At 47.6% G+C, this 27,055-nt stretch overlaps 1 long non-coding RNA gene across 3 annotated transcripts; it reads left to right on the forward strand.

Annotated features, from left to right (window-relative positions):
- The first annotated feature begins 315 nt into the window (after window positions 1-315).
- LOC125939939 (uncharacterized) lies at window positions 316-22,889 on the forward strand. 3 transcript variants are annotated; one of them, XR_007463174.1, is made up of 6 exons: window positions 349-450; window positions 606-649; window positions 9,297-9,439; window positions 19,112-19,191; window positions 20,263-20,337; window positions 22,578-22,889. It is a non-coding gene; the product is annotated as an uncharacterized LOC125939939 (long non-coding RNA). The 3 variants fall into 3 exon arrangements; XR_007463173.1 differs by lacking the exon at window positions 606-649 and having other exon boundaries at window positions 316-450; XR_007463172.1 differs by lacking the exon at window positions 349-450 and having other exon boundaries at window positions 458-649.
- Window positions 22,890-27,055: the final 4,166 nt, after the last annotated feature.

Consider the following 27,055-nt stretch of genomic DNA (forward strand, 5'->3'; position numbering starts at 1 on the left):
TAGGCGTAGCTTCTGGGATGGATTGGGAATTCACCGGTGACAGTTCGAAAGATGTAGGTCAAACGATTAAAGGATTGTTCTGCAATGCTGTCCACTTTTTTTTTCTGAAGGAGGTGGGGGGGAGGGAATGGTATGTGTGTTAGTTTAAAAATTATCGAACGCCCATGAATTAAAACAGTATTTTCTACGATTTTATACCCGCTTTTCATAAAACAACAGCGCGAAACCGAAAGCACCATACTGGCGCATTCAAATATCTTCAGCTGAAAAAGAAGCACCCCGTGTAACAATAGGTACATCAGATTGAAGGTTTCAGTGCAGGAGCTGATGTCACCGCGTCGTTATTAAGCAGTATTCATGCTGTGTCGATGCATCGGCGCATGCGTCGATCCAGCATGTGCTACAACTTTATGAGCCGGCACAACCTTTTGCTATTTCAACAGAAATGATGTAAGCGTAAACATTTCTGGGTATTTTATAACAGCCTCTACGACATAATGAGCACATCAGCCTGAAACTAAACGTCTGCTATACTCTATAGAAAATGCTTATTCTAAAGATAATACTTGCGTTTGTGGCCTTCGTCAGTGCAGAAATGTTTACAGGGACAGTTTCGGCTCGAGATGGAGGTCTTGAACTTCTTGTTCAAGTAAGGACATCTTATTTTCTATAGAAATATTGCTACGAATAGAAACGGAAGCCTTTCAGAGCAAGCTGAGCAAAGCAATGTGCTTAAGTCCACGAGCTGTCAGAGCTATACGGAATTATTGTAATGCTGTGGACAGGCCCTTTGTTTTTTTTTTAGCTGAAAAAAGCTACCCAAAATCATTTTGGAACTCGTTGCACACTCGACTAGAAATTACGGCTGGGTGACGGCAAATCATTGCGAATTGGTAAATAGCATTCGTCGATCGCAGAAAACTTAACACTGCAAGCTGCTATGTCATGTAAAACAACATGTAACAAAGAGTACTTACCGGTTCTTCATATTTTAGCTTATAAAGGGAAGAGCGTTCGATTATTTCACATTCTGAATACGTGTGACATTTAGAAATGTATGAAAGGTTACTTGCCTTTGAAGTGTTATACTACGTGACAGAAGTTTCTGCAGGACAACTGCCCGTTTGTAGACTCATATTATTTAGTTAGCGATAACGACTTATTCTCCAGTGCATATTGCATTTGCACCGGAAAGGAGAAACGGCACCGAAGTGGCTTTGTCAAAGCTTTAAGCAAATAAGTTCTGATCGCGTGCTGATTTCATTAAGAAGAACGTGTCGGAGAAAGCCTTTGCGTAATGATTCAATATACTGAGCTTTGCATGAATATAAGCGCCAGGCGTACATCTCTCTTTCAGCTACGGCGGTGCCTTATTTTTGCGCAAATTGCGCACATTGGTGCAATTTTTCAGTGGGTGAAGTGTACCACGCCGGCAAGGATTACTTGTCTTTTTCGATAACCTTTAAGCCGAAGCTTGCGCCGCGGCTGACGACGCCACTTAAAATAAAGAAGGAAAAATGCTGGCAGAACCTATCGTATGATAAATGTCGGCGGGAATGCGACTATCATTGAAGCAATGTAACGACACAGCGTATTCTCACTGTCAAAACGCGTCATTTATTAAGCGTGAACTGTAGCCGGGCTACTCTCTCGTGCTTCCATTGGTACACGCTGCGCTATCTAGCGCCGCCGCCGCGAAGTTGACACGTGACCCACGTTTGAATGCGTATTCAGACAAGATTGTCGGAATATATATGAGCCGGGTTCGATTCCGCCCTGCGGTGGAACTCAGGGAGGCCTTCCTGCGAGCTGTAGGCCGCGACAGAATCAGGGACGAGACAGAATCAGACGTATACACTTCTGGCAGCGAGGAAGATTTAGTGGTACTCGGGAGTTGCGCCCGTCGCCTGCGATGGCTTGTGAAGTGAAACGGAGCAAAGGTGGTGATGATTGCTCGGTCATCCGAAGATGATGAAGTCCCAACGCGCCCAACACCGTCAAAATTTTAAAAGGATCTTTTTTATGTGATGCGTGGGCCCGTACGCAGTGGCACATACCGAATGACTCAAAATGACGTGAAAGAGGTTCATTGAAAAGCGGTGCATAGCCTTTTATTCATGCTGGTGTGAAAGATGTTCGCTGAAGAGCAGCAGCTACCAACTGAAGCAAGTCGGCGTGTAAGAGGTTAAATACAGAGAATACATACGAGGTTTTGGGTGAAATTCCCAAAGACAGGCAGTTGCAATAAAATGCCGAGTTTGCTGCAACAGAACGGTGGCGCCATCTGTCACCGGTTGGGCGAAAGCACGTTCCACCGCAGCGTTGACAGAGGGCGCCACCATTCCATGGTAGCACAATCGGCATCTTTTGAGTGGCGTCGCCGCACACAACTAGCGCTTCGGCCTCAGTAAGAATGGGGCAGCCAGGTAATGCTCGGAAACGTGGTAATACACTGAACGAACTGGAAACCATAGCATGAGCAATTCGCGCGGAATTCAGCCAGCGGCGTTGCTGGAACAGAGATGTGCACCAAGCGCTTCTATTTCTGCAACATCAAGCACTGAACATGATTCGCTGCCGCTATAGTGCGCCTAGTTGTTGAGTGAGGGGAGAGGGCATCGCGCGACGCCACGTCATCATCACTCTCACTCTCGGAAACCTGGTTATCCGCGCATTCCATGGCCGTGAAAGCTCTCGCTTGCGCTTTAAGTGCGTCTCGGTAAGGCGAAATGGAGATGAGCCAAGCCAACTCCTCGTAGATAGGAGGCCTGTGTATTCTTCTTTATGACGTCATGCTGCTTGCACCGAAATTTCTACCGCGAAGCCCGGCGTAATGTAAGCGGTGACGCAGAAATCTCCGCGGCTTATTAGGGAGAGCCCCCATTACATTCTATGACAGTCGGGCAAGCTTGCATGACGTCACGGATCGAAGTGCACCGGTCTTGTGCTATCTAGGAGACGTCGGCCGAGCGTCTCAACGCACTCGATTGCCCGCGAGGAGTTCATAACTCAGTGGACCGCTCAGTGGCGCTCAATTGGACAATAAGGCTTTCGCATTCCCTACTTATAAGAAGTTATTATGAGCACTCGTATTTGTTCAGTTCGCTATTAGTTCCATGTGCTTTCGCCCTTCATTGATGTCATTATGATGTACCAACTGGCCTAGCAACAGTTTATCCTAGGACACCTAAAGGCAGTGTTCTCCGCTGACAAATGTCAATGGTTTTCCGTTGGGGTCGCATTATGCAAATTACATGTGACAACGTTGATCGAAATGAAACGTTTGTGCGCGTGCACTTCAGCCTGCTTTCCTTTCCCTCTCTCGGCGTTCGAATTGTGCTGCACATGATGTCTGCCGACACAATCGAGCAGCTTCTTTATTTCTGCCCCGCTTTCTCCAAAGAGACGTCATTCGCGTCATGCGCGTCATTCCGACGCCTGGGACTCCCAGCGGTCTAGGCGTCGCAGCTGCTGTTGCAAAAAATAGCGCCTCTCCCTCTTCACAATGACTTCGCGATCCGCAAGTTGGTTATTTCGCGTTGGTGACGCGATGACTTCGCGATGACTTCGCAAGTTGGTGACTTCGCAATGACTTCGCGATCTGCAAGTTGGTGAGTCAACGGGAAAAAAACGAAAAAAAGAAAAAAAAACGAGGTAAAAACGGAGGTTAAGGGGATCTGACGCTGGCGGCGAAATATATGTAAAGCGCTGTTTTTCGTCTAGGGGGTAATTAAATGCTACGCAACTAAATTAGATGCGCATGGATGTCACACACAGTGATAATTTGGACGCGTACTCACGATATAGCAGCGGAAATTAATGTCTGAATTGTCTCAAAAAGCTGGCTTTCATGGGCGAAAAGCCCTATTGATCATATTTAACCACGATTAGCATTTAGACACATCGCACTTTTCTAAACGCCAATGAGCATTTCACTCATTTCAAAGCGCTAGCTGCCACAAGTAAAGAAGAATGGTGAAGGTCAGAAGTGCGTTACGCTGCTGAGCTCGAGGTCGCGAGTTCGATCCCAGCCACGGCGGCCGCATTGTGATAGATGCGAAATGCAATAGGGCTCGAGTGCTTAGATTTAGATGTAGGTTCGGTGATGTACATAGTGCCTGTTTAAATCAAGCAGGCTAGATGACTGTTTATCACCAACCCGTTTTAAAGGAAATCACAATAAATCATCATCATCATCATTAGCATCGTACTGTGCCATTTGCCACGCGATTTGATATGTGCGCAGCATAGTGTCGACGCGCGCGAACTTTGCATTGCAGTTTTCCTTTTCCAATTTCTGAATACCAATTTCGAATATGCACGACTAAGAGAACAGCTATCAGGAGAACAACGCAAACGAAAATAACTTGAGAAACAAATGTCAGAGTTAGAGGCGCGCCTCAATAGCACAATACAACAGCTGGAAACGCCACGTGAGTCTGAAGAAATATCGAAAACGAAGGCGGCAGCAGATATAATCTTGGTCCATGCGCAGTCTTCGACAACCCAAATCTCAAATAACGTGCATACATCATCATCATCATCATCATCATCCTATATTTATGTCCGCTGCAGGACGAAGGCCTCTCCCTGAGATCTCCAGTTACCCCTATCTTGAGCTAGCTCATTCCAACTTGTGCCTGCAAAATTCCTAACTTCATCACCCCCAATGAGTTTTCTGCCGTCCTCGACTGCGCTTCCCTTCTCTTGTATCCATTCTGTACCACTAATGGTCCACCGGTTATCCATCCTACGTGTTATATGGCCGGCCCAGCTCCATTTTTCCCTCTTAATGTCAACTATAGTATTGGCTATCCCCGTTTGCTCTCTGATCCACACCGCTCTCTTCCTGTCTCTTCTTGTCCGCTCTGAGACGCGCAGACAACGGCAGCGCAAATCCAAACAATGATCACGGAAAACCTGAAAATAATCATGCATGAAATGACGACGTTATTTAATCAAAAACTAACAGAATTTCAGCAACTATGCACAAACGACTTCGAGAAACACAAGGCTGTTCCCACTAAAAAACGCGCAATTGCTTTAGGAGCTGTTCGGCAAAAACTAAAATAAGCCACTGCTGTTGCGTCGCGAATCGGTAGAGTGCATTCTTTGGTTGTTTCCATCGAGGCAGCCCCCTTTCATCAACGTCGCACTGACGGCGACAGTGCTCGACACCGACGGTGACGGGCAAACAAGCGTCCCAAATCGGCAGCGCGCATCCTTTGGGTGCTTCCCCCGATGTCACCCCCTTCATGAGCGGCCGCCTACCTGGCGACCCGGCCCGACACCGGCTGTAACGCGATGAGAAAGACACTTAGTAGCGACCATAACTGCCACCCTTCGTGGAATTACTACCGTGGGAACGGTGACGATCTCAGTTTCCCAGATGGCCCAAATATGAGGGCGAGGGTGCAACATTAGAGGCGGAGTTCTGTGAACAATACGACCCTCTGATTGGCCGCACCAAGGTCATCAGATTCACTAGTCGGGTCAACTAGGGAAGACGACTGTTTTATGAGCGGACACCTTGGGCGCAGTGGTATGTCCTGACGTGTTCTGATAAGTGCTCAGACATGTAGTGAGCTGAGACACTCAAAGGGCTCTCCCATGGAGTGGGCTTTCATCTTTAGAGCCACTGTAAAAGTGTTAAATAAAACATTTTTCCCTCGCTCTTACTCCCGGACGTACTGATCCCTTTGGCTGAAGGATCACCGGCCCAAACGTTACCCCGAGTCCCAACACTGCGTAACAGAATCCGCCGGGTCGGACACGGAATCGTCAAGGGCTTAATATAAGAGTGGGCAGCATGGCTAATCGCGCTAAGAAATCACAACCAATACAAAATTCAGAACAATTGGAGATGTGGCAATGGAACTGCCGCTCCTTCTCCAGGAAAGCGGCAGCGCTCCACCAGTTTATCAAAAACTCCGAAACCGCTCCGGACGTGATGCAGGAGGTCGGGGCCAAGCCGGCCAAACTGCAGGGATACTACACTCTGAGTGGTCCTCAAAATTCGAAGCTCGCCACGCTGGTGAGCAAGTTGATGAACGCTCAATTATTAAAACTTCAGCAAATTGAGGGAGATACAAATTTCATAGTTATCAGTGTGATGCCAAAGAAACGAAGTAAGGCGCACACAATAATCACAAATCAGTACAGTCCTCCTTAAAACAAAGGAGACGACCTACCCCACATTCTCTCAGCAACAAAAGCTTTAACGGGCACCAGAGATAAGATGGTGATAGCGGGTGACTTTAATGCACCCCACATACTATGGGGATACGCGAAAACGTCACCCAAGGGGTTCCTACTCGAGCGCACCGCAACGGCCTTGGGCTTACAGGCAATCAATGAAATCGGCAAACCGACGCGCCCGGGTAACAGCGTCAGCAGAGACACGGCGCCCGTCCATGCATTTACAATTAACGTCAGAGACGCACAATGGGTTTCCTTCGACGAAAACCTGGAAAGCGATCACGACATAATCCGAATAGCGCTCTCCACGCCCAACATACAAAGAACAAGAGGAACCACCAAGTTAACCGGCTGGCCCGTAATAGAGAACTCAAGTGGGCACTGGACGAGTCGAATACCGCCCGACCAACATGCGGGAATGGATTCAATTCCTTCAGCGAGTACACGGGGACGCCACCAAAGCCATTGAGCACACAGCGGAGGCGCCGGTGGTGATAGACTCGCACCTGGTCAGCCTATGGGAAGAGAAGCGGAAACTGGCCAAGAGGTAGAAAACACAACGTCTAAACAAATACCTGAGAAGACGCATCGCTCTCTTGGCAGAGCAAGCCCACGGCCACGCCAACAAGCTAGCTAAAAACGAGTGGGCGACGCTTTGTGGAACCCTTTCAGGAATTCTGGGAACGACCAGCAATTGGCGAATACTACGGAGCAAGCTAGACACGATGAGCACACGTAATGAGAATAACAAGAAGCTCCAAATTATTGCAGACAACTTCGAGGGTACAGACCAAGGTCTAGTCGATGCTCTTCAGAAGAAGTACATAGGACCCTCACCAGCAACGGGATCGTCCTACGCGACGAGACAATACGCGGGGGAGGCGAACCCTAAATTAGACGAAGAAATAACGCACGCGGAAGTGTATGAGACGGCACAATCCGCAGTTAAAAAACGGCACCTGGCCCAGACTCGATCATAAATTCAGTGATTCGAAACATGGACTCGGTAGCCCTAGCGAAAAAACCAAAGATTTTTAATAGCGAGTGCTGGGCCAAGGGAGACTAGGCCCAAGAGTGGGAATCAGCTAAAATAATCATGATCCCCAAACCAAAAATGAATCCATCGATCGATACACTCCGGCCGGTATCGCTCACGTCCTGCCTGAGTAAGCTCTATGAAAGGGTGATCCATAGCAGATTGCAGCGATACCTGGAAGAGTGGAGCTGATTCCCGGACTCCATGATAGGATTACATACGTGTTTATCTTGTCAGGACGCATTCCTCCTACTTAGAGACAAAATACTAACTGATATACCGCACGGCGACAAGAGACTAGTCCTAGCACTAGACCTCAAAGGAGCCTTCCACAAAGTCTCTCACGCCACAATATTGGAGCAACTCGAACATACAATTACTTAAGAGCGTTTCTTTCCAACCGCGAGGTGAGCATCCAGTATTGGCCAAATAACATAGGATATACTTAAAATTCCTAACAAAGGAGCACCTCAAGGAGCGATAATATCTCCTCTGCTCTTCAACAAGATGATGTGTTGCCTCACGCGTGATCTGGGTCGGATACCCGTCCTAGGTTACACGCTGTGGATGAGCAGAGGTTCGCTAGGGGATAAGGAATATATGCGCCAAAGCGCAGTATTATCGGTGGAGAAATTTTCCAGATGGAGCGGGCTGAAGTGCGCGCCCGAAAAATCTGAGGTCATCCGGATACACGCAAAAGGCTACAAATCCAGAGGGTCGACTAACATCGTGGTTGAGGGCCAATAAGTCCATGAGGTACCCACGATACGAGTCCTGGGTTTGTTGCTTCAGAGCGACGGGAGAGCAGTACAGACACTCAAAACCCTCAAATCCACAACCCACAAAATAGCCCAAATGATACGTCGCGTGACGTATCGAAAGGCGGTAATGCGAGAAGACGATACCCTAAGGCTAGTACAGGACTTAGTGGTCAGTCGAATCACTTCTTTCTGGGGTTTTACGTGCCAAAACCAGTTCTGATTATGAGGCACGCCGTAGTGGAGGGCTCCGGATTAATTTTGACCACCTGGGGTTCTTTAACGTGCACTACAACGCAAGCACACGGGCGTTTTTGCATTTCGCCTCCATCGAAATGCGGCCGCCGCGGCCGGGATTCGATCCCGCGATCTCGAGCTCAGCAGCTCAACGCCTTAGCTGACTGAGCTACCGCGGCGGGTGGTCAGTCGAATCACGAATGGCTTACCGTACCAAATCCTGAACAGAGAGGAGGATAGGCAGGCCAACACAATAATCCGAGCCGCTTTCAAGGCTGCTCTGGGCCTGCCTAAATGTACCTCCACGGAGCGCATGTTAGCTTAGGGAGTGCACAATACTTTCGACGACGAAATGAGGCAGGCCACTCTGATGCGACGGAGGGAACGCCTCAGCTTTACAAAAACTGGTAGGGCAATATTATCTAGACTCAATATCCCAGCATACCCCACGTATCTCACTGAACTCCCTCCTTCGGTGAGAACCAAAATTACAGTATCTCCACTTCACAAGAACATGCATCCTGAGTACAACAAAGAAAGTTGGAAAGCACGCGCACAACACATTCAATTCATGTACTCTAATAACCACAGGTACAACACGTACTATACTGACGCAGCTGTGTATGCAGAAGCGACCGCGCAGCGCTACCAAAGGAGGTACGTCCTGGCAGTCGGGAACGTGATCTGCCAGCAACAATAACCACATCGGACACGGCCACGCCAACTGTCATAACTGTTTGAGACACACGTGTTGTCCACGTTAACTACCGCTTTAGATGCACTGCTTAACGGCTTTGTTCTTTACGGGATACCCAATTAAACAACAATCGCTACCCAAGTGTCCCCACTGAAATATACATACGTGGTCAAGCGCACTGCTCCTGTTTTAAAGCAAATGGCTTTCTTGAAACATTCGGCTATTCACTTACAATAACAATCGCTGTGGATGGTTTCTGCACAATTTTTTTTAAAGTTGTGCTCATGTATTAGAACATTTATTGAATGCTCAGACACGACATCAAAGAAATTCGGACCGGCAACACCAATATGTACCTTTTCTTTTGCAGGCGTTAAACACTACTGAAAAAACCTGGATATACGCTCGTACTTATTTAGGAGAATCGGATTTATATTGCAGCTATTATTATAAAGATTTACTGGAGAAAGTAGTCGACTATTATATTTACTTTTTCTTCTATGGGAATCGTTGGTAAGCACGCTACTGCGGCATATTTCTTGTCTTGACCTGCACTGCACAGATAAAATCTGTTCTTTGCATACCCTTTCACAATGAGCCACTTTTTATATTCAGGATGTCAATCTCCATAAAGAAATTTCTGGGCACAGTCATCGAAAGATTTTGAACGTCATGAAAAAAAAAACTATTAAAACGTTCAAAGGATTAAGTTGGTTTGTATTGCTTTCCGGAAACAACCAGTAGAGTAGAACTTCTGGCTGGGCGAGTTCGTTGAGATCTGAGGAATACATGGATGCGCTAACGGAAAAACAAAAACATAGAAAGAAAAAAGTACCATCCAAGGAGCATCGTAACCTTTTTCCATGAAAATGACCTTCAACTTCTTCAGTATGACGACGGAGGTCGCTTTCTGGTTTTCTCAGGAGTTGTGTTTTATGACAACTCAAAAGAAGCGGTAGCAAAGAACTTTGTCCAAGCTAAAGAAAAGGCAACAAAGGTCAAGAAACAAGCAATAACACTTTGCAAAGAACTTAATCTTTCGAAGTTAGTCAAGCAATAAGTGATTGAAAAGTTACTTCATTAAGAGTGGTTTTTACAGGAAAATCGCACAAGGAAAGAATTCCGTTCCGTGCCATGATGATGATGATGTGTGGTGTTTTATGGCGCAAGGGCCAGTTATGGCCAAAGAGCGCCATGTCAGTGTTTGTGAGTGTGCAGTGGAGCGGTGAATTCTGAGAAGTAGATGAAACGTGGCTGTAAAGGGGCCTAAAATTGTCGCTGTAAAGTGCGTAAAATATAAATGTACTAAGATCATGGCAATGACTAATGAGGTGTACTATGAAATGAAGGATGCATTGAGAAAGAACAATACTATATTTAAAATATTTAAGATGCAGTAATTGGCAGGAAGCACTACTGCCTAAACAGAGCCCTTGAACCACAAGGGCCTGGAGGCATGTGCTATAAAAAACTATCACAGCGGCATTCTCTAGAGAGAGGACGCGCTACGAACTGATTGGGCTAATAACATGTAGCACAACATCGTTCAAAAAGCCGAGGATTGCTTTGGCGTTAAAAAGTGGTTCTTCACCAATAAACATCATGAGATGAAGAGGGATATGATAGCGGTATGCTACAGGAAAATATTTTCTTCTCTCTGTTTCGGCTTCCTGACACTCCAGCAGGACGTGGAGGACGGTCAGCCTCTCACCACATCTACCACAGGTTGGTGGTTCATTACCAGTGAGCAAAACATTGTGGGTACCGTACGTGTGTCCTATTCTGAGACGACAGAATAGGACATCAATTCGTCGTGTTTTCGTAGCTGAGGGCCAGAAACCTAACTGTGGTTTATTCATGTGAAGTTTATTATTTCTTTCAGCGTCCCACAAGTGTTGCCAGTGGCTTCGTAGCTTCTTTCGCAAGAAAGGCTTCAAGTCTGTTGCAGGAACAGCTACTGTATGATTACTAGTGTGCAATGCAGCTGATGTGGCCATTTGGTCAGCTCGCACATTACCCTCAATGCCTCTATGGCCCGGCACCCAGCATATAATGACATGCTGGTAGGATATATACGCTCTGCATAGAGTGGAATAGAGCTCAATGAGTACAGGATTTTTGTGTTTGCAGAGTGACATCAGGGCTTTCACAATGCTTAGAGAGTCTGTAAATATAACTGTTTTTTGAAGTTTTGTTTTCGTTATATGCTTCACAGTTGACAATAGTGCATAGGCCTCAGCCGTAAAGATACTTGTTTCCGGGTGGAGTACACCGGATTCCGAGAAAGATGGGCCGACGGCTGCATAATAAACCCCGGCATGTGACCTAGAAGCGTCTGTGTAAAACTCTGTACACGAGTACTTGGATTGAAGCTCTAGGAAATGCATTTTAATGTGCGCCTCTGGAGCGTCTTTCGTAACCTCTACGAACGATGTGTCGCACTTTATGATCTGCCACTGCCACGGCGGTAACAATTTAGCAGGAGCCATAGGACGATGTTCAAGCACTGGAACACCCATTTTCTCACAAAGATTCCTTACACGTAAAGAGAACGGTTTCCTCGCTGCAGGTCGGTTATGGAAGAGTGCAGCAGCGGTGATATCGTTTATGGTGGAATAAGAAGGATGGTCATTGTTTGCTTGTACTGTCATAAAATATACGAAACTGCTATATGAACGCTGTAGATGGAGTGACCACTGGTTCGACTCTACATAGAGACTCTGGATCGGGCTTGTTCGGAAAGCACCGGTCGCGAGGCGGATACCCAAATGGTGAATGGGGTCTAGTATTTTTAATGCACTTGGCGTTGCGGAGTTATAAACTATAGCTCCATAATCAAGGCGCGAGCGGACAAGACTGTTGTACAAGTTTAGGAGGCATTTTCGATCACTACCCCATGTTGCGCGCGACAAAATTTTTAAAAGGTTCATCGTCTTCAGACACCTTGCCTTCAAATATTTAAGATGGGGGATAAAGGTAAGCTTTGAGTCTAGAATTATTCCCAGGAATTTATGTTCACTGCTCACGGATAGTTCCTCTTGAATAATCGTGAGATTTGGCACTGGTGTCATGCCTCTTTTGTTTGAGAAAAGTATGCACGTACATTTCTTTGCATTTATTTTAAATCCATTTACATCAGCCCATTTAGACAGTTTGTTTAATCCAAGCTGTACCTGTCGTTCGGAGATAGCAATGTTGCATGATTTGAAACCTATCTGTACATCATCGACATACACAGAATAAAACATGCTGCGTGGAATAACTGTATACAGGGAGTTCATTTTTACAATAAAGAGTGTGCAACTAAGCACACCCCCTTGTGGCACGCCAGCCTCCTGGGTGAATGTTCTAGATAAAACATTGGCCACTCTTACGCTAAACGTCCGGTTAGACAAGTAGCTTTCGACTGTGTTTAAGATATTTCCACAGACCCCCATCGCGGAAAGATCTCGCAGAATCCCGAAGCGCCATGTCGTGTCGTACGCTTTCTCTAGATCTAGAAAGACCGAAAGTAAGAACTGGTTGTGTATAAACGCATCTCTGATGTTTGCCTCGATGCGAACAAGGTGGTCTATTGTTGACCTACCTTCTCGGAAGCCACACTGGAAGGGGTCTAGTATTTTGTCATTTTCTAGGAAACAGATTAGGCGCCGGTTTATCATTTTTTCGTACAACTTGCACAGGCAGCTTGTTAGCGCTATTGGCCTGTAGCTGCTAGCTAAAGACGGGTCCTTGCCTTGTTTAAGAATCGGGATGACTATGGCTTCTTTCCACAAGGAAGGAATATATCCAGCCGCCCACATGGCATTAAAGAGTGAGAGGAGTGTTGTCAGTGTTTCGGGGTGTAAGTACCTAATCATTTCGTAGATGATACGGTCGCCACCTGGCGCTGAGTTGTTGCAACAATTGAGAGATGCTTTAAGTTCGGCTAATCTGAATGGTCGGTTGTAAGCCTCATTTGATGAACCTTTGCGATTAAGGGGCTGCCGCTCTTCGCGTTCTTTGAACTTCAGGAAAGATTGTGTATAGTGCGATTCACTCAATACATATTCGAAGCGTTTGCCTAGACTATCCGCCTGGTCTTCCAGGCTATCACCTTGGCTATTTACTAAGTGTAGGGGATGTGACTCCCGACCTATTAATTTATTTACCCTATTCCAGACTTTCGTTTCATCTGTATACGAGTTTATGCTGGAGATGTACTTTTCCGAGCTCTCTTTTTTAGCACGTCTGCGCGTTCTCCTGCCCTGCGATTTTGCTTGTTTAAAATTAATCAAGTTTTCGGCTGTTGGGGAGTTCCGAAACAATCCCCAGGCCTTGTTTTGCTTTTTACGTGCTTTTTGGCATTCCTCGTTCCACCAAGGCAGGCGACGCTTATTAGCTAGTCCATTAGTTTGTTGTATGCACCTTTCTGCAGCGTCAGTGATAAAACCTTTTATATACGCCACAGCATCGTCTATGTTAAGAGAGGCAATGTCATCCCGGCCTAAATATGTTATTTCTTTAAAAAGTTGCCAGTTAGCAGAGTTAACCTTCCATCGGGGAACATGAGGCGAGCAACCATCTTGTTTTGTTAAGCTTAGTATAATTGGAAAGTGGTCGCTCCCAAAGGGGTTCTTCAGAACGTGCCACTGCAGGTGCGGAATTAGTGTACTCGACACGATACTCAAATCTATGGAGGAGTATGAATTATGCGCCACGCTGTAGTACGTTGACTCTTTCTTATTAAGTAAACATGCTGACGAGGAAAAAAGGAAGTTTTCAATTAGGCGACCTCTTCCATCACAACGCGAGTCTCCCCACAAGGTGTTATGTGCATTGAAATCTCCGAGAACTATGTATGGCTCCGGAAGTTCACTTATGTAGTTTTGAAATTCAGTTTTATGTAGCTGATAATTGGGAGGGATGTATATAGAGATGATAGTGATCAGCTTGTCAAAAAACACCCCTCGGACAGCAACTGCCTCTAGGGGCGTACAAAGTTTTAATTCCCGGCAGGCAATACCTCTATCGACTACAATAGCCACACCACTGGAAGACACGACTGTGTCATCGCGGTCTTTTCGAAAAATGGCGTATTGCCGGAGAAAGTTTGATTGTGTAGGTTTAAGGTGCGTCTCTTGAACACACAGCACCTTAGGATTAAACCTGTGTAGGATTTCTTTGACGTCATCGAGGTTGTGTAGGAGTCCTCTGACGTTCCATTGTATTATTTGTGTATTCATGTTGGAAGTGTTTTTTTGTGCTGTGTGTTTAAAAAAGAGACTAATTTAACTTACAGAGCCCTTGTCGGGCCCTGTGATGCGGGCTTTTTCTTTTTTGGAGCGATCGCGAGATTCTCGCGGCTCCTTTGGCGCTTGCGGCGCTGTCTGGCAGGTTGTTGTGTCCATCGCCTCTTGCGAGGCGCTGGACACGCGCTCTTGCGAGCGGTTGTTTTGACGGGAAGGCCTCGTTTCGAGGGACGAGGCCCTTGAGGCCACCAGCCCGGAGGTCGATGGCCCCTTCTTGTGAGTTGGCGGAGCAGCGCGAGCTGCAGCCGCCGGGGGGGAGGGGGGGGGGGGCGCGGATGGCGTCACTGCCGGCTCACTGTGTGTGGGCCGGACAGTCGCCGGAAGCCGTTGCGACGCTGCCCCCTGACGCGCCACTTCGGCAAAAGTTTTCTTTGGCAGGTAGGATACCCACCTGCGTGCCTCCTTGAACGTTAGATTTTTCTTTACTTTAATTGTTACAATTTCTTTTTTTTTTCCAGGATGGGCACGACCGCGAGTATGCGGCGGGCTCCCCATCGCAGTTCACACAATGGAGAGAGTTTTCGCATGATTCAGAGAGATGCTCAGTGGCACTGCATTTCGCACAAGTCTGACGGCCTCGGCAGTTCTGCGAACTGTGGCCGAATCTTTGGCATTTGAAGCATCGAAGAGGGTTTGGCACGTATGGCCTGACACGTAATTTAACGTATCCGGCTTCAATGGTCTCGGGTAGAACACTAGAACCAAAAGTAAGGATTATATGTTTTGTCTTTAGCTCCTTGCCATCGCGCCTCATCTTGATTCGTTTTACAGTCAAAACATTTTGCTGTTTGAATCCTTCCAAAAGTTCATCTTCGGTGAGCTCCAACAGGTCGTCATCAGAAATAACACCGCGGGTGGTGTTCATTGTGCGGTGCGGAGTCACAGTCACAGGAAAGTCTCCAAACGACACTAGATTCTGTAGTTTATCATGTTGTTTCTTATCGCGGAGTTCGAGGAGGAGGTCACCGCTGGCCATCCTCGTCGCCTTGTAACCTGGTCCTATAGTCTCTGTCAGAGTCTTTGCAACGATAAAGGGTGAGATCACTCTCACGGTCTTTTCAGTTTTCTCACTGTGTACCACGTGGTAGCGTGGAAAGTTTTCAACTTGTCGGCCAAAAAATTAAAAAACTTCTTCGGCGCGCCCCCTCTTTTGGGGGCGATCAGAAAGCGCGGGAAAAGAATTAGCCATAAAATATTCATGTTTCGGCAGAAACGCCACCCACCCACCATGGAGTCCTACTAGGGAACGCTGCAGTGCCTGTAAACATAGGCCCTGCAGACGCCAGCTGTACGTCACCACTATAACCGAATATGAAATAACCTAGGCAGGCTACTCACACAGGGTTAACCCTCGCTGCCAAGAAGATCGGAAGGAATATAGAAGAGAGGAGAAGACAGGAAAGATTAAAAGTAAGAGAGAAAGACGAAGGTTGGAGAGGAGGATAGGAAAAGGCAACTACCGATTTCTCCCGGATGGGTCAGTCCGGTAGTGCCATCTACGTGAAGCCGAGGCCAAAGGGGTGTGTTGCCTCCGCCGAGGGGCCATAAAGGTCCAAGCACTCAGCATCGGCTCAACCCCCAGGATCCCCTTTTCTCCGGACACGGCTAAGCCACGCACGGTTAAACGTGGGAGGGTCCAACCCTCGTGTGCTCGGGTCCGTGGTGTCGCAACACACCAAACGCCTGCTGACGCAGACGCCCCTGCGGGGCCGTTCCGTGCCATCGTGAGCGAGAAGGGTACTTGGCAGCAGTTAGTTAGGCAGTTTCTTTTAAATCATTTTATATCATTGGAAGTGGATGATCCTTTCACGACTAAAAGCTCTACAGATGTAATGCAATTCCTGAAAGGAAACGCCTCTATTGCGTAAGTTTTTTTTGTAGACGTAGTTGATTTGTTTTACTCGATGCCTCAACAGTAAATGTGTGCCTTCGTTAGGGGTTGCCTTTACGGTAACGGCGCAGTAGCTTTTTAAAATCTAGTGGGCATGTCTATAGACAATTTTATGCTTTTGTTGGAATTTTATTTAAAGTCTACTTTTATTTCTTTTAAGGATGACTTGTATGTTCAACAGCAAGGAATATGCATTGGTTCCTGCGTCGCCCCTGTGTTCTGTGACATATACTTGGCGACAATTGACCACGACCTGCACTGTTCCTTTGACGATAGGTTCTACCTTAAGGCTTTTAGATACGTTGGTGATATTTTTATTTGTTTTAGAAGTAACCATAATTTTACCGTTGACCAATGCATTAACGAGGTCTTAGGCGATGTTAGGCTATATGGGGGAAAGGCATGCCATTTACGCACAAAATCTCTTCCCATGGTAATCTTCAGTTTTATTGCGATAGCAATTATATGGACACTTCAACCGGATTTCTGCCGTCGGCGTCGCCGTCGCCGTCGCCGTGAGGTTCCCTATAAATAAAATTGTCGCCGCGCGCCGTATGCCCGAGCGGAAGCGTGCGGGGACGCGCGCTATCACGGAGAGCGAACGCACTCAATCTCCCACGCGCAAGCAAGGAAGCCGGAAGCCAGCGCCGGAGGGAGCGGGGGGGGGGGGGGGGCACTTCTACTCTGCCAACAACCGCGCTCGTCGCTCGCTCGCACCGTCGCTTATCTCCCCACGGCTCTGACCTTTATGCGCCGTGCATTCGCCGCTCAGTTTCCGTTGAAGCGATAGACCGCACGTACCTTCGCCGCTGCGGCGTATATATGCGCTTGCTGCCAGCGTTTTGACAGTCGTTGTCTGCAGTCATTCAGTGCGATCTATCCACGTTTGTTTGTGCGCGCTCACACCACGCTTGTTCATTCAGTTAGTAATAGTCGGGCCACATTTTCCAACGCACGCTACACATGCAATGCTGCCCGGATCGGCAGTGCAGAGCTACAGGTGTGTCCCTTCGCACGCGTTGCCCACGGGAAGCGCGTCTCATCAACACCACCGTTTCACACGCGCCTTCTCGTGGTCATCGAGTCTCTCTTCATGTCGGTCTACTTACGCCGCAGCACACCTGCTTACTTAATCAGCTCATGTTTACTACAATTCATATTGCTACCAAAGCCGCTCACCTTACTTCGTATGACATTGCTGTGTTGCTATCTCATTCATTGCTTCGCCCTTAGGGCAAAACTGTGACATTTTTTTTATATCTGATTTCAGTTCTTAACAGAAACCACGTCTGTTGGCAGTATAGCTCACGTGCACAGAAGGAATTTCTGCCGTATGATTCGGCACATTCAAAGTCAGGTAAAAGAGCAATAGCCACTCTTTGCCTTGAGTCTGCTCTCATGAAGTCGTGCCCTCACGTGATGCAGGCTAGCTTTGACAACCAATTGGTGAGGCTACAGACAGCCGGCTACCCGAGCTCGGTCGTAGGGGCGGTCTCAAAAACATTGCTCCAGAAGGTGAAGGGCAAAAAGCGTATGCCTAGCCCTAACCAAAAAGGATGGAAGCCCAGAGTGGTGCCATATGTCCCCAAACTTTCCAACAATTTGAAGAAAGTCGCAAATAGGTTTGATTTACCGGTTGTTTTCTCGGCGCTACGCAAGTTGGCTGGACTGTGTCCGCGCATTAGCCGCGTAGACAGAAAGTCAGGATGCCAGAAAAACCACCCCAGACCTTACGTGAAATGTGCGACTGGCGGTATATATGATACCGCTGAAATGTGGGAAGTCCTACATGGGCCAAACGGGGAGATGTGTCAATGACCGGGCATGGGAGCATGAATTGACCATCGTGAACAAAGGTAATGCACACTTACCTGCCCATTGCATGGTTTGCTTGCCCGCTAGATGTGAGCCACTACTGCGTGACATTAGGATAATTGGCATCAGTGGTGATACGTTAGCAAGAGAACTTTTGGGAACTTATCACGCAAAAAAGAGTGAGGCACGAGTTGTATTAATGATACGTCTGTTTTTTCTGTTTTACAACGAGATGCAGCTGTTAAAAACGTCACTGTAATCGCTTTAGACGACACTGGCACATGCATGCGCATTTGCTGAATACCTCTTTCTCTGCTGTAAGAATAAAACTGTTGAGGGGCTGCGCCCGACCTATCGTTTCCTACTTTTCTTTCTAAGTCTTTGTTTTCCTGCTAGCGCAACCATGTATTACTCAAACAACCAGTAGTTGCCACCTTGCTAACTCTCGCAGTTTGACGACAGAAAGAATTTGACGCCAGAAAGACAAGCGCATTGAAAGTTTTTAAAGATCCTTTTTCTAGCAGATACAAAATATATAGACAGTCACTCTGAGCCGCTGAAAACCTGAAATCATATCTGTGAGTGGTTCATGCATGACAGCTTGTTGTTATGGTAATGAATTAATTAAATGATCATCGTCCAACCATTTGAAGACATATCTCGTTTTCTACAGGGCAGTATACCCCCTACAGTGAAAGTACTGCCAGAGGTTCTCGAGTATACCATAACGCATAATGTGCGCTTGCTAAGCAAAGTATGCTTTGGGGCTAGTTGGTGCATAGCTGTCCATAGTCGTGGCGCAAATGGTAAGCGTAAGAAAGAAGAGACGGCGTTCCTTCTGTCGGTCTTCTCTAGTGTCCAGCCACCTTTTATGTCACTGACATCGACAGTGTGCATGCTTGTGTGTTTGTGTGCGCTTGACATCGTTCTTCTTTTTTGACGAACATTGCTCTGCGTATCATAGCGTTGCTCATGCAGGCACTATTGCTTGCTCGCTTTTTCCTACAAACTATGCGCTGGTCCCACAGATTTCACGCTTTGTTGGCTTGCGGTTCAGGAAAGGACATTGAAAATTACAATTGAAAGGGCATTGAAAATGAAAGTCACCTCCGGTGACTACAGGTGGAGAAAAACACGTCTTTATCATGAACCTTAGCTAGCCTGTACTCATTCCTACTACGACTGCAGGTGCAAGATATTGCAATATGCCGAGCTCCGTGGTGGGTGCTCGCAGGGACTTCCTTGTATGGATATACGCGAGAATGTAGGTAAGAATACACGCACTTCTTTCTTCAAGCGTGCAAGTGTCTGCGGTAACTTATCGAATAACAGATTACCTTAAACAATGTACTGAGATATCAAGTCGCAGCTTTTGGTTTAGGCAAAGAAAATAGGAAGAAACATATAGGTCAGGCCATAAAGCCGAACTTAATTATGAAAGCGAAAGCGGGCTGGTCCTGAAGATACGGAGGGGGGTGGGGTGTAATGAAAACTGAGCCGATTCCTATGACGGAGGTTTAGCAGATGTGGTGAAGTGGTAGTGAAGGAGTGAGATGTGAAATGTGACGAGGGGTACGAGGGGGTGGGAGGGGGCCGAATGAAATTTAAGTACTGGTTCAACAGCTCAATGGCCTTCCCGCAGTTTTCAATGGAATGAAGTATGTATTTGACAATCATTCTCGATAGATATGTGTGGTCGCGCGCATGTGGACAAGCCTGATAAGGCGTCCAGCCCTCGTCCCGCAAGCCCATCGCATCACGTGATTTCCCAGACAACTTTATAGCCCTTACAACGTCCCATGATGTTTTTTTACATGGCCCCCACCCATTTCTCCTTGCAGTTCTCGGGGCAAACGCGAACTTGAAGTGCCTTCCTGGTGGCAGGTATATCATTTAATGGGGACTTCGGGAACTGCTGGAAATAACAGGTGCGATAGAGCTTAGCCTGTTTATCCGCAAGCCCACCGCCTGCGTTCGCTTGTCATGATTTGGTCGTCACCTAATTCTTCATTTTCTCGGACTATCTGCGCCAGCGACGCTGACCGAATACGCTTGCAGAAACTACGCGAAGACAGTTTACGCCTTACCCTTGGGTAAGCATGGCGATCAACGCATGCTCCTTTGAAGTAGAGTAATGTTAAGACGTCAAGACTGGTTAATACTGTACGTAGATGCTACAACAATAGTGGTTAACCAACGGTTGCTTGTTGCTCAGTACTACCGTCAATTAAACTTGTACCCACAGTTATAAAAGTAGACATGCTATTTTGTGCTTTCGCATGAGCTCAGTAAACTGGAATAGCAGTTCTGTAAACTTTATGCGACACATTGCTTTCCAGGAGACAGGGCTGTAAGAAAGTATCTTATGTATTGGAATTCCACTGAAAACTGTGGCATTTATACGCTATATTTAGGTAAGTGCAAAGCTATTACCCTACGTCACTAACGACTGTATAGTGACTAGGGGACTCCATGCTTGTTGCGTTATGCTTACATGGCCACGCATTTCCACTGCGAAGCCCACGCAAAGTCGCACGTTAGGTTATAGTGGTAATCATTATATCCTTATAAAGGTTTTTATGTCACATCAGTGGATTATTTGCTGGCCATAATGAAATGACTGATATTGTCATGAGAATTTATGATGAGAATTTATGCACTTCATTTTCTTTGTCGTGTACCGATTGGTTCTCGCCACCTAAATGAGGTCTAAATATATTGCTTCATCTATTTTCCACTGAATAAAGGACAGTAGACTGTGCGATTTTTAAGAATTACGCCCTGTTTGAGCGAAGCTGTTTCTTTTGAGCAGTTGCATAAAAAAGTTCGGTTACCTGCAACTAAACCACGCACTTGAAAAAACGCTGCCCGCATACGACTTGTCTGCTTCAAACCTTGCCCGCATATATTTCGTGCACGTGCTAAAGCAATTTTTCACAAAGGCTTTAGTTGAACGACACACGCTTAACTCACATGTTGATTGATAATGAGTTCTCCCTGTTTCCTCTTTATTTGATCTGGTTGTCACTTTGAGTACTCCCAGGGGCTTAATCTTGCGCAGGTCTTAAAACACGCTTATATAGCGCCAGCATAAGTTTTTATTGCAGAGGCCGTAATTAATCTACGCACTTTGATCTGCTTGTGAATACCAATATAACGTCCCTCTTAATATAAGAAAATATAAACACACTGCCTAGCTTAGCTCACAAAAATCAGTACTGCTAACCTAAGAAAAGGTGAGCGAAGTATGTTGTGTGATTGTGTAAGGGACAACGTGTGTAAGTGAAATATGAATCGCGCTCAGGTAAAAAGAACTTGAATATGTAAGCAACACATGTAGAGCAGCATTATTGCAATCTTTTTAACAGCGAAGCTGTTTAAGCCGGTGGTTGCGCCGTTAGGTGTACGCCGAAAACCCTCGCCGAGCGATTGCGTCACATGCGTCGCCTAGCAACGCCTCGCACCAGCTACGCCGAGCCTCGCAACAGCTGCGGGAGCGGAGCCATGACGTCATCGCACGCGCCGCATCGCTTCGCCTTAGCAGGCCTAGCCATAACGTCACCACGCCGTGCGGATTGGTCGCCGCCGTGACGTCAGGGTCCCGCAGGGTATATATAGCTCCGCGTCGCCGCCGCTTTGACATCGCTGTGGAGGGGAAGTGGGCGACCGAAGAAGATCGTCACTTCTGACGTAGAGGAAGCGCGGTGCGAAAGACAGCGCGCCGCTACTCGTGAGCGGATGAGATGACTTCGGGCCGATCCAGATTAACGCACCGGCGAAGCGGCGACTAAACGACAGCGAATGGCAGAAGATCCAGAGTTTCGAGCCCACGATGGGGAGCAAACCCGTTTAAACAACCAGAATTAAGCGTCGCCAAAACGATCCGGACCAGCGAGTCCTGGATAATTTCCAGCGGCAAGTGCGGAGAGTCACGGGAGGTGCCGACGGACGGTTTGCCCACGCGTTTCTGAGCAGAATTAGTTTGGACACAGTTGCCAAACGGGCGATAGGCTGTGGTTCGACACGAACTTGTCTACGCTTAGCTCCGTGTGCGACTGTGAAAAGCAAGAGACTGCGGTGCGGATCGTACGAGAAGCGTTTCCCCACGAAGCTAGATGAGGCCGCCAGTTTTGCTGTTTGCCCAGTCTTCGCGCCACTAGTGCGAAATTGTCCAAATTTTTGTTTTGTTGCGCAATCGCGCGATCATAATGTTTCCGTACTTTTCACGCATGCATCTTCATTTTGTATATGAGCCAGGATTTTTTCCAATCAAACATTTGCTGAAAGTGAGAGCGTGTCCGGTTTCTACTTCCTTTTGTCTTCGTCCCAGCAGTTCTATACGGCCATACACTGAGCGTTCACAATCTGGCGCAGCGTTCTATTCTGATGACGTGCGCTACATTTAACCATTCAGCTTCAACTTTTAGCCTTCATCAACTTATGACTACATGCCTACCATAAAGCGCTACCAATGGTCTCCAATCTCTTTCCAGGGAATAGTCGTAGCAAGTAGTATATCATCTTGTGAATTTCCTTCAGTCAAAGAAACTTGCCTACATAATAGCATCTATCAACTTTTTCCTCCGATCGCACTTTCGTAACAAAATTCCAATGCGTGCTGACTCGTTTACAAAGTTTTTTTTTTGTTTTTCAGAAAACAGACGAGAGTGTGAATTGCACATAAGAGATGACGCGCTGCCAAAGACACGCAATCAAAGGCAGTCTGCTGTGCCTTGTGCAAGACAGTTCTTCCACTATTGCCCAAAAGATAACTATACTGAAATAGTTTACTACCTCAACAGTTGTAAAGCAAAAATAGGCGAGTGGCCTACGCAGTGCACAAGCTGAGCAGACAGGTGCAATTGCTTTATCACGATCACATACAGAATCCAACGTAAATAATTGACCATACTTATCGGACGAGAAAAATTGACATCCAACTTCTAAGCCGAAATAAATGTGCCAAGGTGTAATTTTTTCTGCATATGTAACGTAAAATATTTGGACGAAATAAAATACCACCAGCACCAATTAAAATATTTGCATGTGTTTTGTGGCCATGTTTTTGCGCATAAGACAAAAAATTCTGGATACCATCAACCAATGCACATTGCAATAAATGAGCGCAGTTCTCACGCAAATGCGCAATTTCTGACCTCCGCTAGTCCTGCCGAATAATCTAAATACAGGCGATGAACCAGGAATTTAAGAAAAAAAATGCATTTTTCGACCCTAGCCGCACACTGAAGATGAGCGGTACCGTCTTTTGCAGTTTATAAAGCCACCGTTTGGCAAAGGAATGACAGCGATAGGTTATTACTTGACAGCTAGATGAATCAAGGGGCTTAGATTCACTGGCCTTAGAGATTGCAGTAAACATTGGCTTACAACTTAAAATAACACGCATGGTAGCTTGCGTGCCCTAGAAAACGTGGACACGTCTCACTCGATGACCGCGACCCCTCGCTGTCACAATGCTGGAATGATGAAGAGCGCAGGCAGAGGGTAGCGAACGCTCCCTGCTGCCTCTGGCTTCGACGCGTCTCCGAAACTTGATTGTACCCAACCTACAACAATAGGTGCGCGGGAAAACATCGCACATAAAGCCACCAGCCATACTGTCTTGCGCAACCTTTGTACCAGTCGCATATTGCCGCCAAAGTAGAACACATGGCCGTATATGCGCTCAGCCGCGCGCACAACCAGCGCAAAGGTTTGTGGCCCACGATGTAACGGAATTTCGCAGGCCGTAACATACTTGTCAGGTAAGGCTTCTTCACAACCTCTGGATAGCGGGTCTCGATCGGGCCACTTGCTAGACCGGGAGTCGTGTTTCAGGGTATTAGCATCGATTGTATAGACCCAAGTGAGGCCCCGAGCGTCCACCATTGTTCATAGTGTATTGGTGACTTGAACACGGAATGGCCCGAAGTCGTGTGCTTTTTAAAGATGCGAATAGCTAAGGCTACTTACCACTAAGTGTACCATAGTTACTGAAGTACTAACTTTACTGCAAAGAAGTTGACTCAAGAGCTTCTCACAAAGCAAGGCGTGTGCCCATGGTTCTTCACGCCAGATCACCCATGGAATAATGGGACAGTGTAGCGCTGGAATAGGTCATTTCACGGCATGTCCTTCCAATATTGTCAGCGAACACGTGCAGGAGTGGAAAAAATACGCTCCTTTTTCACTGAGGTCCCACAGGGAAATTCTTACTGCGAATACTGCTGCGTCCCCATTCGAGGAGACGCGTCTGTCAGGACGCGGTGGTCGGACGCATGCTACGTAGGATCCGTCGGAAATCGGTGAGTGTCGTGGAAATTCGCCCTACACCCACCCGAAACTAGCTCCAGCGTCTCCGTGAAGTCGCCAGGAACCTCTGGATACCATATTTGTCCCGGAAGGCCTTTTTTAGGCAATGTACGACTGGTTGAAGCGCACGCCACGCACGAGCCCGGCTAAGCCTAACGCCGAGGCTCCCCGGCCATGGCGGTGGCCGCGAAGGCAGGATATATGACTCCAGCGCGATGCATTGGGTGGAAGTCGGGGCCGCGGAAGCACGGCAAGACCCTATACCTGGAGAAGAAGAATATCTTCAGATCATGGTTCGATAAATACAAGAGAAGCTCGCCAAGATGAACATGCCAACGGGCTCTGCGGCACCCGCCCAGGAACATGCTCACAAAACAGGATCGGCTCCCGCAGCTGGCGGTGCCTCCGACTCCCCAAGGCGAGGAGGGCAGCTGGCGCAGTGGAAGCCGACACAAACACCTCGGATCCGGCCGGATGAGTTGCTGATTGTGGTCAAGCCAAGAATTAACATGGATGTCGAAGCTGCGTTCGGCTGAGGCGGGGTCGGCACCGCAGTGCAAGGCCTGCAAGTACCGCGAACGCCGGTGTCTCCGTGTGGCCGGTATGGGATCAAAATATCGTTGTCGTGGGAGTGAAGACAGAAACCCTGGCCTCGAAGCTCATGGCGGACGTCACGCTGACAATCGGGGACTGCCAATACCGTTTCACGGACATTTAAAATCGACTGGAGAAAGCTGGAAAGGCGTCGTGAGCGTTGCAGACAACGAAACCTCGGAATCCCTTCGGCACATGCTCAAATGGATCGACGGCGAAATCCTGTACGTGCTGAAACTAGGAACATTTAACGTCGCAGTGGTGGCTTTCAAGGGACGTTGCGTTCCAAGATTCGTTCACTACTCTTCGGAAAACGTCCCAGTGCGTTACTACAAGAAAACGGTTCCGGCATGCTACCGATGTGGCACACTGTGCCACAGAGGGGATGCGTGCCCCAACTTGGACGTTCAGTGGTGTATTCACTGTGGTGCGACGGTGAACATCACCCCGGAAGGCCCAACGGAGCACAACTGCCAACCCAAGTGCCTCATTTTCGGCGGAAACCACTTCACTAGCTCTGCAGAGTGTGTGGGAAAATTTCGGAAGGCATGAAAGCCCACTCCACCCCAGCTGAAACACGGACAACCGGGGCAACCCAAGCAAGGGGGACCTCCAACATCTCCCGCGACTGGCGTAAAGAAGCCAGAGGATCCTAAGCAAAGCAAGACTGGATAGCCCAAACCGAGCAATGTACAGGCCGGGCCGAGGTCGAAGCCGCCCACCTTTCCGGCTGAGGATTTCCCCCCGCTGGTGAGCCCGCAGCAAAGATGAGCAGTTGGGCAGGGGCCGCCTCTCAATCTCCCGCTACCACCTCCCCCTTCCCCTCCAAAATCGAAATAAGCAAACAGCTACAAATCATGCAAAACCAGATTGCCACTCTAGAAAGTGAAAACCAGGCGCTGAAAGCGACGCAGGCTCCACCACGAACTGCCGGCGGTCATAGCGTTACAAGAAACGGGACTGCAGTCAAAACTGTCCGGATAAAATTCATTTCAGGGGGGTGCGTCCACCTGTATTCTCGTACATAAGGACAGACTGCTCGTCAGATAGACCTCGATCTCCCGGAGGGGCATGAATACACAATTGTCAACATCTACCTAATAAAGGACGGGTCCCTAGCTTATACATACTTAATGTTTACAGTGAAGCGTCTTCAGTGAAATCTTTTACAAAGAAATTAGGGAAGCGGATAAGCATCCACTAGTGATCGTGGGTGTCTCTAATGCCCCCAGCTAACCCTGGGGCTACACTCGCGAAATCCCCAAAGGTCGCAAATAGGCAGAAATCATCTCCATTCTCCCTCTATCGCTCCTTACAGACCCGATGCAACCCACTAGAGTTGGAAATTCTGTAAACTGGGATACATGCCCGCATCTAACTTTGGTTAAAAATATTCCTCTCTCAACATGGGAAAACTTAGACGAGACACTCGGTAGCAATCACTGTCTTCTCAAAATCACTATTTCCCGTAAAGTAGCCCGCACAACTTGGAGCCAAGCCAAGGTTACAAATTGGATAGCCATTCGCTCTCAGGCAATCCCCTCTGTTTTGGGAGGAAGAGGATACACAGAATGGGCAAAAGAACTCACTGCAACAAACTAAAAGGTGCCCCACAATCCCGCAGACCACTGAAGACATTCCCGCAGTAGACAACCACCTCCTCCATCTTTGGGAGGCATGCAGGAGTTTAACCAAACGCTGGCAGATCAACAAACTCAACCGCAAGCTCAAACTTCGAATAGCTGAGCTGAGCATGCAAGCGGCGGAATAAGCGCGCAACTCGATCAACGACTCAAACTGGACAGAACGATGCAATGCGGTAGCTAGGCAGATGAACTCGAAGGGGACGTGGCCCCTGCTCCGCAGTTTCAGTGACTCCATGCAAACCAGAGGAGAAACACAAAAGCAGTTCAGCCGGGCCTTGGACGGCTTTCATAGAACCAATTTCCAGCCAGGCGATGCTCTTTGCGATAAATACCTATGCCGCACGCTGGACCCGGACAAGACTGCATACGAATACGCGGGCAGGGAAAACCATCAACTCGATGCTCCATTTGTCATGCATGATCTGAAAGCGGCGCTGGCCATAATGCGTAGGGACACCACCCCGGGCAGGTATCATATCACTGTAACACCTCTAGTAAATCTGTCGGGTGATACCTATTGCCATCTAATAGAATAGAATAACGCGATCTGGGACGGCGAACCGCTTCCAATCGATTGGAA

This window comes from Dermacentor silvarum, chromosome 9 (assembly GCF_013339745.2).
Source record: "Dermacentor silvarum isolate Dsil-2018 chromosome 9, BIME_Dsil_1.4, whole genome shotgun sequence".
NCBI classification, from domain to species: Eukaryota; Metazoa; Arthropoda; class Arachnida; order Ixodida; family Ixodidae; genus Dermacentor; species Dermacentor silvarum.